Here is a 14,488-nt window from a genome sequence, read left to right on the forward strand (position 1 = left end):
CCCAACTCATGTCTTAGTGCCCAGGATCTTCCAAAAGTAGGTCCTAACTTTTAACAGAGCAGACCTGGTTAGCCTAGTCTTCAGATGCCTCTGAACATCACGAGACCCCAACTCCACCGTCCTGCTGTGTGAGGTAAGAGCATCTTCATAAATCATCCCCAGGCACTCACATGCACGCTGTCTACTTAATGTTCATTTTCAACACATAAGTACAAGTTAGCCACAAGCAGTGAGCATTACTATCTTTGCAGGCATTGTTCTCTCTACTACTTTCAAATGAACAAGTTAACAAGCCAAACCATTACGTTTTTCTTCAACTATAAAATGAAATATGTGTTAGTGGTACTGCTACAGTAACCCAACTCTGTCCTCCTCTCACCTGCTCAGGGTAGGCATCTTTCTCCTTGCTACCTGAGTGGAGAATAACCCTGTCCTTAATGCTCTAAATTGTTGTTCTCCAGCTTCCTAATCATGGAACCCTTTAATAAAGTTCCTTGTGTTGTGGTAACCCCCGAACCATAAAATTATTTTTGTTGCTGCTTCATAACTGTAATTTTGGTACTGCTGGGAGCCCTAATATAAATGTCTGTGTTTTCCAATGGTCCTAAGCGACCCCTGCGAAATGGTCATCCGACACTCCAAAGGGGTCGTGACCCACAGGTTGAGAACTGCTTCTCTAGAGCATCCTCGGTACTACTTTCATCAGTCAGGGTCCTGCAAGAAACAGATGCCAAAAGGGAGATTTAAAACCTTTATCAGAGGAAACAGCTATGGAAACTACAGGATGAAGGGAAACACATATACCACACAAGACATACGGATGAGGAGAGAGGAGTCGGTAAGAAAGAGCTGGGGGGAGGGAAATTTCATCAGCCCAAGTTGTCTGCTAGAGGAACCCTAGGTCCAGGAGTGGGATGGTTCTGGTATCACTTAGCTCCCTGCTCAGTCAGAGGCTGGGGCAGCTTTGGACACAATACTCCAATGGTTGTAAAGGAACAGTAATAAAGGAAGTCACCCAGTTGTGCTAACTGCAGATAGCTCTTTTAAGTAGGAGATCCAACTGGGCATCCCCAATACTTACCGTATAGTACTTTTCTCCACTGTAAACCTGCTACAGTCCTATTAAGGTGCCTACAGAATTGCTAACCATTTCTCCTTAAAGCTAGTTATACACCAAAGTCATATTCAGTCAGCATTTAGAAAGTTGGTCCTGTGTTTACACAAACAAATGAAATGACAGAGTTTATCCAAGTGCCTGCGTGGATTTTGTCAAAGTTCTGGGGTACTGAGCCAAATGAGGTGGAGTATGGTGCTGGGTTCAGCTGCCAGGGTCAGACAGACATAAATGTCCCAAGGGAAAGTCAATGGCTATCACACTAATGCATGCTCTTGGTCAAAGGGGCGAATGGCAAGGGGTTATTCTATTGTAAATCTTGCTAGTGCCAAACCAGGTCTATGAATGGCTAACACCATCAGTCTTTCTCTGGTTTCTGTTTCTCAAACATAAATGCAGATAGAGCACCCCACACATAGCTCTTCGCCTCTCAGTGGAAGACTTGCTGGCCTATTAATAGCTACCAATGGGCAATCATATGAAAAAGTATATTTTATGCTAATCCTCCATCAATTGGGTGTCTTTCATCACTCCTGAGCATCTTAAGTTCACACGATGTTAGTCACAGAAGGAAAATGGTTCCTCCTTCCAGGATGGCATTAGGCAGCCCTGATAGCGCCATGTGTTAATGACCTCATTAGATTAGAATCTGTGCTAGGGGGCTTAATTTAAAATGACTCTGATTGTCTTCCAAGTCCTTATTATGAAAAACTCTCAAGGGAATGGCCAAAGTCAGTGTGCCTGATGGAAGAGTGAGCAGAAGGAAATGGCAGCCCTCTCTTCCCAATCCCATGAGGCTACAGACACCACAGAGACTCCAGGTTTAAAGTCAGCTCGTAAAGTTATCGTGTTGACATATTCTCCACAACTCTGAGTACAAGTGATAAAAAAATAATAGTTAATTAAACTAGAAAAGAGAAATCCAGGGACAGAGATGACTTCAGACATGGCTGAATTACAGAAATTAATTTCTCTCCTTTTCCTTTCTCACTCTTTTTTTCTCCTTTTCTTCCCTCTTTTCTTCCTTATCCCCCTTTTCTCTTTTTCCTCTCTCAGCTGTGCCAAACCCCAAAATTTTGCCTGGACTGAATGCAGCAGTCATAAAAAAAAAAAAAAAAAAACCATCATCTATACCTAAGCCAAGTATGGTAGCCAGGTAGAGGAAACAGGAAGTTCTTGGTACTTAGGAACCTAGCCTGGGTCACATTCTCACTGCCTGCTAGAGATGATTGAAATAGAACATGGAATGAGTGAATGCTGGCTGAACCACTCAGACTAAGAATGAATGAAAATGAAATTGTGAAAGAACGAATGAAATAATAAACAGTTTTTCACTGGAGAAAAGATGAATGAGTGAATGAAAAACTGATCTCTAAAGTAGTCATCAAATGAGAGGCAGAAACAGTCTCACTTCTCAGGGAGTTTGGTTCTAATAAGAAAAATCTTAGCACATTTAAATAACAATAGGATTCAGCAGGTTTTAAAAAGCTAAATATATTGCTTTCAGCTCAGCAAAGACTGGAGGAAACTGTTTGAAAAAGGAATCCTGTCTGAGTGGTAATCCCCAATCATAACCTAGGAGATTTGAGCTGTGCGTTATAAATTTGTTCAAGGAGTATCTTTTAAAAGGATAGATTTCTGCTAATGAACTAGCACACAAGAGACTGAGACAGGAGACATAGCAACAAGATCATGGCAGCCCGGACGATCTAGCAAGACCCTATCTCCAAAACATAGAATAAAATTAACTATATGTTTCAGCCATAAAATCCTCATTTCATTCTGGTAACTTCTTCTCTGAGTTAACACGAACTTGAACACGAACAAAAATATAATGAGCTAGCATGTATTAAAGGCTTCCTTTGTGCCCAGATCTGGACTTCCTAGTTTCGACACATTTGCTCATGAAATATTTGAGTCAGTTCTTAAAGTTGTGTATTCTTATTGTCTGTATCTTACAAATAAGGAAAAAAAAAATCCAGCCATTAAATGCAGAGGCAAACATCCTAGAGCTAGTAACAGATGAAGGGGGAATTCAAGCCCATGGAGGCTGACTAGGCATACCCTCTTAGCCTTGTTGCCATTTAGCTGCTCTCAGCCTCGTTTGCATATATAAATGGAAATAATGTACTCACCCCACAGGAATTTTATAAGAATTAGGTAATGCCTATGACACATGGAAAGTATCCAATGACTGGAACAAGACATGAATACATGTGAAGGAATTATAGTGTCTTTTTGTGTAATGAGGAAAGACAATGAATTTTAGTTAAAAGGGTTTGGTTACACGTCATACATGTTCACTTTATTAACTGTTTAGCCATGGACAATTCATTTGACCTCTTTAAGTCTGTCTTCCTTTTATCTGCAAGCTTGGAGTTATGACAAGGTGAAAATGTGTATGTTTGTCTTAGGAAATGTTACCTAAAATAAAATCTAAGGTGAGGCCTTTTAATCTCAAATATGATACACATATGAGACATTGATATAGCTCTACAAAACAATGCAAGACTTGCTTGAGCCTCATAGGATGCCACTAGTACTCCAAAGCAAAGTCTGATTGGTTGAGAACTCTGCTTTCTTCCTATCTCCCTCTCCAATAAACTGCCTTCGTGTGCATGACTCTAGGTCTAGCCCATTTGTACAATGGCCAGAGCTCAAACCGTATGGCTTGTTTGTTGCTTCCCTTTACCTTGGTTGGTTCCTGTGAGTTAAAAATAGTATCCTGCTTTGCTTGAATATATTTATGAATAGTTGATGGAGTACAAGGTAGAATTTGAAGGGGCTGGGCTGAAAAGAAAACAAGGTCAATACTTGGCTTTAAGACAGTGGTTCTCGGCCTTCCTAATGCTGCTGCGCTCTAACACAGCTTCTCATGTCGTGATGACCCATTCCCCTCCATAGTAAACTTATTTCGTTGCTACTTCATATCTGTAGTTTTGCAACTATAATGAATCTTAAGTATCTGATAGGGGTCTCGATCCCCAGGCCGAAAACTGCTGCTCCAGCACCTTAAGGAAGGGGAAAGAGAACTCACATTTTTTCTATCTTGTGATTACACAGTAAGACACAGAGGGGTTGCAATGGTCTATCTCTCTGGGGCAGGTTGTGTGGCCATGGAGTCGCTCTCCCGGGTACTAGCCCCATGCAATATTGAGAGGATTACCTATAGGGAAGAAAATGTATAGAGTAGTCGTTTGAAATTCAAATTTAAAGGGTGGCCACTCATTTCATCTAACAAACCTGGCAACTATCCTATGCATGCAGCAGAGAGGCTGCTTGTGTGTAAAAGAGCCACATCGAATAAAAGAAATGAAAACAGTTCCTTGTTGACAGAGTTTTGCACCCATGTCATCATTCCATGGACCCAAGTCACCAGACCAAGACTGCTGTATTGACAGAGATTACCTGAGCGCACCACTGTTTCTTGTAACTTAAAATAACATTCTATCCACCTTGATTCTCTAGAGAAAAAGATCTTTCAACAGATAAGATGAGTTGCATCAGCCAAAAAAGACAGTACTGATGATAATAACGCTGGCAGCGTTGATAACAATGATGGTAGCAATGATGGTAACTAGTGAGGATAACAATGATAACAATGATGGTAACTAGTGAGGATAACAATGATAACAATGATGGTAACTAGTGAGGATAACAATGATAACAATGATGGTAACTAGTAAGGATAGTAGGTGGTGATGGTAAGAACTGTGGTAATAGTGGTGGTAACTACGGCGATGATGGTGATAATGGTGGTGAGGAAGAATCGGGTGATCATGGTGAGAGTGGAGGTTTGGGGAGATGGAGATGATGGGCTCAGTGGAATGGTTCCAACAATGGTAGTGATGATAGTGTTGGTGGCAGTGGTACTGTAGGAGTGGAGGGAGGGATAGAGAGGTAGACGATCTTGGACAGTGACGGTAACAGTGGTGACGATGGCGGTCCTGGTGCCTGTGATGGTGCAGAGAGAGATGGTATAGTCACAGTGATGGCTACCATGATCATGGTAGTGGGAGTGACCAAATGGCATTGACTTGAGTGCTGGCTCCTGCAAAAGGAATGAAGCCCAAGCCCAGGTGACCGAACGGCCCCTCCAGTACAGCATTTATAGAGGCCACAAAAGCGAGTTTCCCTCCGCTCTTACTCTGGGCTTTGTGTCCACTCCCTGCTGCAGAACCATGCAAAGAAATGGGAGAATCCGTCCACTAATGTAATATGATGGAGTCTAAGCTGCTTCGTGAGGAGTAAGAAGGAGTAGGAGAAACACACATGTCACCAGAGCATGGACCTTGTTCCCTGGAACAATACAGTATAGCCATTATGGAACGGGAAATTAAATTTCTAATGGAAAAAATATGCCCAGGTTTTAATTCTTAACAAGACTGTTCCTACATATGCCCAGACGTACAACATGCATGTAAATATGGGTAAATATCATCTACACAGTGCATCAGGGTTCGACTTGAGTCCCACAGTGCAGCCACACTGTCCCCGCTGCGTTCTGTGTGTGAAAAGATCTTCCAGGGTTGTTTAGAGTCCAGGATTGGCCCTGTGTGGCAACCTCATCCCTGCCTCTCTATCTTATCTGAATTGAGGTAGAACCAATTAAGTCCCTTCCAAGAGCCGATTTCCAACAGATATTTGTACAGGTAGGGCAATATTCTGCCCGGGTTTGACACCAAAGGAGTGTCATCCATGTGTCAGCTGCAAGCCGGTGGCAGGGAAGATCATGGCCTCCAGCATGGCATCAGCATTTCTCTTAATGACCCCACGTGCTCTGTGGTGAGGAGGATGACAGCCCAGAGCCTTGTGGAATGGAGGGCCTTAAGGGCAAAAGAGCCGTTAGTCTTGTCGGGAAGGAATGACTTCAGCTATGTTAGGCCTGAGGCCATGTCGTTATCTGCCCAGCCTTGCTATATCTGGCTTACTTAACCGGCTCAGCAATGCACACTTTTATTCCATCCACCTTTCATAGCGGAAATATAGATGGCTGCGATCCACACACACTGGGAAGCTTGTAATTGCTCTGCAGACCACAGCCAGTATGACTGCAGGGAGAGGAAAAGGGACGTTCAGAAAAACAGTGTACGCTTACATTCTCATCCACACTATAATGTCAGAGAACTCAAGCAAATCATAATTGATTATGAAGTTTATTCTAAGCAGTCTGCAGCTGAAAATAAAGTGCAAGGAGCTGAGGAGATGGCTCGGTCAATAAAGTGTGTATCTCCCAACAGGCCAGGAGCATCTGAGTCTGGATCTCCAGAAGCCACATAAAAGCCAGCGTGCTGCTGAAGCTGGTATACTGTATGAGCCTCTAACTCCAGCACGGAGCTGGGTGGGGTCCCTGAAGCTCATTTGCCAGCAAGCACAGCAACTAAATAGAGTTCAGGTTCATGGAAAGACCCTGTCTCACAAACTACAGGTGGAGAGCACACCAACTGGTTGTTTAGTGGCAAACGGCCCTGACAGCATACATACAAATGACATAATATGGACTGAACGAGCTCTGTTTAGGAATATATATGTATGAACATATGTATGCATGAAAAACGAGTCATGAAAAAGTCATAAATTTTAAAAAGAATGGGGAGAGGTGTATGGGGGTGTTTGGAGGAGGAAAGAGAAGAAGGAAATGTAATTAAATTTTAATCTTGAAAATTAGAGATAGGGAATGATTAAGGAGAAGACAACCCAAGTCTATCTCTGACGTCTGTGTACGTGAACACATACTCTCACATGCACACACACCTGCATATACATAGGCAATGCAGCACACACACAACACAACACATATATACACACATCAAAAAACCACAAAATAAATCGAACACAGGCATGTGCAAATCATTTATTTAAACATTAAAGTACATGCAAAATTATCACAATAACAGTGTCAACTTTGCACTCTTTATTCTGATAAGTAATCCTAAAATGGAGATAAAGGAGCAGAAATTTGCAAAAACCTGAAAATGTCTATAAACGATGCCCCGTTCTTGCCTCTCATTACACAATGAGAGGTACAAAGAAAAACACAGAGAGGTGAAAATCACAGGTCACATTTCTCAGAGGGAAAAAAACTGTGATTGGATGTCCCAATTTCTTTAGGCATAAAATCTACAGCTAGCCAAGGAATCAGGATCTAAATGTGCATTGATAATACTGATATTTGCACTGTGGAAGCTAATTTTCCACATGCCAATGATATTCGTGGTCACTACATTCAAACTTCAGTTAAATATATCATTGGTTTTTTAATTGATAGAACCATGAAAGGTTGTTCTGCTTTGGGAACCCAAACAGAAGATGGAGGTGACAGAAACGGAACAGGAGGACAGATGCTTCCAGCTTCCTTTCCTCTACAGGAGTTTTGACACCAAAACTCCTCACCAAGGAATTCCCAGCTGCATATGGAACAAGACAAAAAGAATTTCCCTTTGTTCTCCATAAGAACTGTCCACAAGAGAAGTGGCATAGCGGGAAATGGGCCAGCAAGGATAATACAGTGTGTGTATAGTATGTCCTGGATAGTGCACAGGGCAGAAGTGGGTGGACATTTATTATGAGCTGGAAAATACCTCACCAGTCTACAGATGGAAGGGGGTGGACAAAAGCAGGATGGTGAGAGAGAAGCTAAGCTAAAGACAAGAGGGATTTTTCAGTAGCTCATCAATATAAAACTTGAGGAAAAAACACAATATACAACTTCTTGTGTGTGTGTGTGTGTATGTGTGTGTGTGTGTGTGTGTGCACATGTGTGTGTGTGTGTGTATGAGACAGTAACTAATGAAGATATCATGGAATGGATTTGGTGAAGAGATGACATGGGAGGAGTTGGGGGAAAGGAGGGGTAGAAATGATGTAAATACAGTATTCACATACGGAATTCTCAAAATTATAAAAGTCTAAACTAATAAATACATAAATTTTAAAGGTAAAGTAACAGTAGTAATACGGTGTAGACTCCTCCTGGGAAGTTTGCCTTCTGGTACATTGGCTAAAACCATGGGTCAATCCTTGCAAGAAAATTGTCAGTTAAACCTGACATCACTCTTCAAAGTGTCTAGAGCTGGAGTTGTGCCTTTATGTCTCCTGACTACAGAGGTCCGGCCACTCTGGCCACTGTCCACAATGAGATCACACAGAATTGATTCATGAGCCCACTTATTACAAGAAATAAAATAGTTTCCACTTGAATAAGCGAAACCTCCTCGGACTTCTCTTTATTGCCGGACCCTGGCAGTGTTACAGGCTTTGTCTTATCAGACGTGCCTGAACTGGGAATTAATTACGCAGGGAAAAGGAATGTAACATTTGTAGGACTTGATATAGATGAAGCAGCAGCGTAGGTTCCGTGAGGGTGGCGGTACTGTCACAACATGTGCCTGCCCGGCAGCGAAAGCCTTCGGTGACAGTTTTATCTACATCCTCATCTGAAGCCTGGGTATAGGTAAGTTCAAGATCACAAGGTGAAAAAGCCGGAATCATGCAAGTCATGTGGCTTGCCAGAGTCACTGTTGTAATGAGGAGGAGAACTGGTACAAAACCCACTGCTGTTTACCCCGGACATGGTAGTCTTTCTGGAGGAGGGGAGGGGGATAGAGGGGGAAGGGAGTAGAGAAGAGGAGAGAGGAGAGAGAGAATGAGTCAGGTTTAGACAATAAAACCTAGAAATTGGGGGGTGGGGGGGAAGCTGTTGTAGACAGTGCGTTAGCACAGACTCTGGCTGCCTTTGTGTTTTCTTGAGACAGTATCAGCCTGAATGCACAAACCAATTGAACTCTCTTCCACTGCTATAAGAGAACAGTTCTGTTCAACATGGGGAATGCTTCTTGTTCCTCCACCTTACACCCTCAGGATCATTTCCTGTATTTGATACGTGTCTTTTCCCAAGACCTCCAGGGGAACTGAAAAAAAAAAACCAAAAAAAACTATCTTTAGAATTTAGAGTTAGGGATTTTGCTCAGTGGAGGAGCACCTGCCTAGCAAGCACCAGGCCCTAGGTTAGGTTCCCAACACTGAGAGGGGGAGGGGAGGTAGCTTACACAGTGAAATTCCTAACGTGATCTAGCAAACCATATCTGATCAAGACTTTAATGTGAAGGTAATGTCATGTTAGTCGTGAAAAAATGTGCTAATCATGTGTGCGCGTTGTTTAACATTTCTGGATGACTTGGACTAAAACTCAAAACTGTAATGTACTGAGTTAACACATAGAGCCTTGCACCGATCAGAATCCCAAGCTTCTCTTAGCTAAATCTCCAAAGAGTTTCTATTCCTCCATCTACAAGTAAGGCAGCACGTTGACTTTATAGATCTATGAAGTTGCTAAAGTATTTTTAATCGGGCTATTAGAAAAACCTAACACAGAGAAGATAAGGGTGGATACTGTGCCCCACCTCTCATACACACACACACACACACACACACACACACACACACAGTGTCACTAAGTAGCTCTAATATGCACAGGTCCAACTGCCTCTGCCTCCCATGTGCTGGGTTTAAAGGTATGCACCACCAAGTCTAGCCCCAGCTTCTTCTTAACCCTGGGGAGGAGTGCTCATTTCTGACTTATGAAGAAAGGATTGATATATTTGACAACTGAGGCCCTCTTTGGAAACTGTCCTCTCTCACAGAATGGACTAGATTACACACTTAATCATGAAGTTGCAGTTCAGTGGCTTTATTCTGTGGATGACATGATAGCAAGTGCTTAATACTTAAAGGATTAATTTGATATTATGCCAATAATAATGAACTTAATCTCATTGTCCTCTTTCCTCACCTAATAATTGGCTGAATGTCTGATTATCACTATGAGTTTGTAAAGGACAACCTGAGAAATCCTACAAAAGTTAAGCTAGGTGTGACTGAGAGTATTAGTGGGCGACAGGGGATTTGTCTAAGGCCCTGAGTTCAATCTCTAGCACCAAAACAAACAAACAAAACAACAGCAACAAAAAGTTAATCTAAATTGTTTTATTGGGCTTTTTTTTTAATTAACTAGGCCTAGAAGCATATTAACAGAAGGATATTTGAGACCTCTGCTATAAATTAAAACTAAAACTACTTTGAGTATTTATTTTATCTTAATTCAGTCCGAATGGCAAGTATCAAGAAGTGATAAAACACATTAGTGAAAATGTAAAGGGCATGGATCCTCTGTTCACTGTTGATAGGTATAGCCACTGTGGAAATCACCTTGGGTGAGCCTCAAAAACTAGAAATAGAACTTATGTCAGACCATCTACACCATTGCTGAACATTTACCAAAAATATTCCACATTCTGCCACAGAGATATTTGCACACACACGCTCATCCCTGTTCTTATTCACAATAGCCGAGAAATGTATCCAGCCTAGGTGTCAATCGTCTGAAATAAATACTGAATGAGATAACCCAGGGCCAGACAGAGAAAAGCCACGTCGCTTCTCATAGACAGGCTGACTTCTAATGGTAGCACATTTAACTTGGAGGGTATGCAGAGGCCAGGAAAATAGAAAATGGCCATTAGAGGGGATGGGGGAAGGAAGGCCTTGAGGGAGGAGGGATGGTAGAACAGATATAAGATGAAAATGGACAGTGGAAAGGCTTAAGTGTGGAAGAGATTATAGACTATGACACAGAATGAGATGTGGAAGGGACCAACAGTAAGCATGTATGAAAAAGCCATATTGTAACCTACTTTATAAGCTTATTATAAATATAATTTTAAAAAAATTGAACATGACTCCCCTGCCTAGGTAAATAATGCTCCACTCTGAAGACATAATCTATTTAGCACAAAGTTTAGTGCCGAGTATAAGATAGCTACCCGTGAGCTCTTGGTCAGGGAGGCCCTAGAGATCCCTAGAACAGTTTAGACTATTGCCATTGCTCTTGGCTGCCCAACAGCACTTTATGGTAAAGCTCTATGGCTGAAGACACTGTACACTTCAGTCGTAGGAAATGGAGAGATCAAGCTGGACCTGAACTGGGAGCTTTCTTCCTGCAGGCTAGCTTTCACAGAAGTTTGCTTACACAGGCTGCTGGAAGAGAAAATTCCTCGGTAGTTTTAGCGAGTTGTGAACCCTGGAAGCTACAATAACAGCTTTACAGGTAAGCTGTACTCAGCTGGTGTGACAGTGGTGTGATGGTTATGGAGACAACCAGTCACTGTCTGTTTGTATTCGAGGCCTGCTCCACAAAAGAAAATTCACAACTAATTCTGTAAGCCTCACAAACAGTTAGTAGCTGGGAAGGTCATTGGTCCTTAAGGAGAACTTACTACTATGGTTTTGTTAAAGGGGCATGTGTTCAGACTCTCTTCTAAATGCTCATAGGTAAATGCTGCTCTAGCCCTTCTTCGGAGAATCATACTGCAGTGGACAGCAATTATGCAGAGACATATAACTGGTCAAAGTGTGGAGTACTCATTCCCAAATGCAGCATCCATATTACCACTCCAGAGCTCCAGGAACATTGTAGAAAAGGGGCTGAAAAGAACGTACAACTTAGAGCACTGGACAGTGTGCCGCAAAAAACACATCTTCCAGATGCAATAAGGCCATCATTACCCTCATAAACTCACTGAAACTGTAATCTACACAAGATTTCCATAGTACTAGGCCTGTTCATTGTGGAAGCAGAATGGTTTCATGCCGCTCTCTCCCTCCCTGAAGAGTCCATTGATAGTTGATGGTGGAGGAAACAGTGTCATGTTCCTTAGTACAGCCACTGATAAGTTGCCCAGATTCCAAGAAATAGCTCCTACCTATGTCTGCGAAAGCAACTGCGATCAAGCTCAATAAGTTACACAAACAAAAGGAAAGAAGTGTGGGAGAGTGGCTTGTTGTAAAGAAGAAAATTTAAGCAGAAAGACAAAGAAGGAGAGGAAGATAATATGGGGTGAAAATAACAAAAAAATCATTCTATATATGTAGGAAACTTGAAATTTTTTAAAGAGTAAAAACATGAACTCCAGTATGAGATCTAAATATACAAGTAAAAGTTAATATCTATTAGAAAGGTGACAGAGATTTGACAGATATAAATATATGGATAGATGATTGATAAAGTGATGCTAGATAGATACATATCTAGATGATAGATAGATAGATAGATAGATAGATAGATAGATAGATAGATAGATAGACAGATATATAGATAGATGGTATGTAGATGATAGATAGATAGATAGATAGATAGATAGATAGATAGATAGATAGGCAGATAGACAAATAGAAGATAGATAAGTAGGTAGACAATGATGAAGACAGATGATGATAGATTATACAAATTAGATCAAGATGATAAGATTTATGATCAATTAGATAGATACATAGATAGATACATAGAAAAAAGACAGACATAGATGATAGATAGATAATGTTGAAGATAGACAACAATATATTAGATAAATTAGATATATAATGATGATGAAAACTGATGATAGATCAGATAAATTAGATAGATACATATATATTCATAAGTAGATTGATGAGAAATAAACGATAGATGATAGATAGAGATGTATAGATAGAGATAGATAATAGATATATAGATCGATGTTGAATAGATAGGCAGGTAGATAAATGAGAAATGGATAAATGATAGATGGATAATAGATACATAGATGAATGAATAGATAAATGAGAAATTGGTGACAGATAGATAGATAGATAGATAGATAGATAGATAGATAGATAGACAGACAGATAGTTAATTGGATGATACACAGATTCATAGGTCTTCTGCTATAAGAAACTTATGTTCTAGAAAGAGCAAGACAAGATACTCCTGTTCCCACACATCAGTTTTGCTTTTTCTACTTGACAAGATTTGCTGAGACTAACTCCCGTTGAATTCCTCTTTCAGTATGTGGCCAAATCCTGCCTGCTGTGCATACCTTTGGTAAGTATGTGCAGGACGAAGCCACTGTCTTGCTCCCCGTGTCTGCCAGTGTGTCACATACTCTTCACATACAGAATGAATGACAGTGGTCAAATGTCACTTAAAGATCACAGGAGTACATAGACTTCACTTGAGTACATTGACTTCTTCCAAGGATCTTGAATACCCTCTGTGTTTCCTAAGAATGTCTAATGGTATAAACCCCAACACAATAGTTGTCTCCTGTCTGTGTGAGCTCTTTCAACTCTTTTGTCCCAGAGTAATATCCTAAAACTGAGACTAAGAAGAATCAGCATTGGCTGGAATCTTAAGAAATCTACATTCTCTTCTTAGCTATGCTGTTTGGTTACATGAGAGTGGATATGGTTTTCTCTACTCTGACTCAGTTTCCTCATATATAAAATATATTTGTTACACTAAGCTTCCTCAGAGTGCTTTCTAGATGCTTAGCAGAGTCACCAGCAAACACCAGGCATATATCTTTACTTCAACGACCCTTAAAGGACATGACCACTAAATCCTGGCCTCTGTTTCCCTTCCCCAGAATTCTAGCTCTAGCTTTCATCTTCACCTTGGTGGGGATTGTGTCACTCCAATATAAGCAGCACAGGCTTAGCAGCCAGACACTTGGTGTGTTTCTGTGACTTATGTATGATATGACTTCCTTGCTCTAAAGCATCCTCCACACTAAAGTCCTGGGCCACAAAGCTCCCTTAGTCCTTTTGGTAGATCTCGTTGGGACAAATGGACCAACTGCTAGGACAGAAGTTACTCTCCAGGGGGCCAAATTAGAAACTGTTAGCCCCTTCTGAGTCACTGGGGCACATGAGAAGAGAGCTGTGATAGAATAAATGAGAAGCAAGGAAGGGAGTGGGTGGGAAAAAAAGGAAACACAGAGAGTACTAGCTGGGGAATACAAAAGGCTTAATAGAGCAATGATTTAAAACTATATGCCTTTTTAGGGAAAGCAGATTGAAATTCCACAGAGCTTCAATTTTCCTCTAAATGCTTGTGATTTCAGAGACTCCCTGGGGTACACGCTTCCTCTGGAGAACTTGCAGCATGATGGAAGCCATGCCCCACCTGCTGCAGACAGAGATGATTGGAATGCTGGGACAGACTAGGACAAGGCCACAGTCTCATGATGGATCATGAACCCATGCTTCTAAAAGGGAGAACACAGCCACAGAAACATGGGCAAGCTCCATGGTGGGTTTCTAAGTGTTCTGTGTTCCAGACAGTCTCCCTTTCAAGACAGTCGTCAAGGCAACAGAGCAAAGTAAGAATCAGAGGACAAATGGCATCAGCCACACTGGATATCTCAACCTTTACCTACTGACTGCATGCACTGAGAGGGTTTTCCCATGCCTGGCAACAGCATCCCATATCTAACCCCACATGCACAGACAGCAGGATGCAGAGATAAGTGCAGACTGCCCATGGCTGCTCCAGACAGGTCCTCTCCATAGGCTGAC

At 41.5% G+C, this 14,488-nt stretch overlaps 1 long non-coding RNA gene across 1 annotated transcript; it reads left to right on the top strand.

Moving 5' to 3' along the window:
* The first annotated feature begins 11,192 nt into the window (after positions 1-11,192).
* On the top strand, positions 11,193-14,051 carry LOC129689329 (uncharacterized). The gene is made up of 3 exons (XR_008722088.1): positions 11,193-11,219; positions 12,978-13,013; positions 14,035-14,051. It is a non-coding gene; the product is annotated as an uncharacterized LOC129689329 (long non-coding RNA).
* Positions 14,052-14,488: the final 437 nt, after the last annotated feature.

Source organism: Psammomys obesus, unplaced genomic scaffold (genome assembly GCF_907164565.1).
Source record: "Psammomys obesus unplaced genomic scaffold, mPsaObe1.curated_primary_1811, whole genome shotgun sequence".
Classification (NCBI taxonomy): domain Eukaryota; kingdom Metazoa; phylum Chordata; class Mammalia; order Rodentia; family Muridae; genus Psammomys; species Psammomys obesus.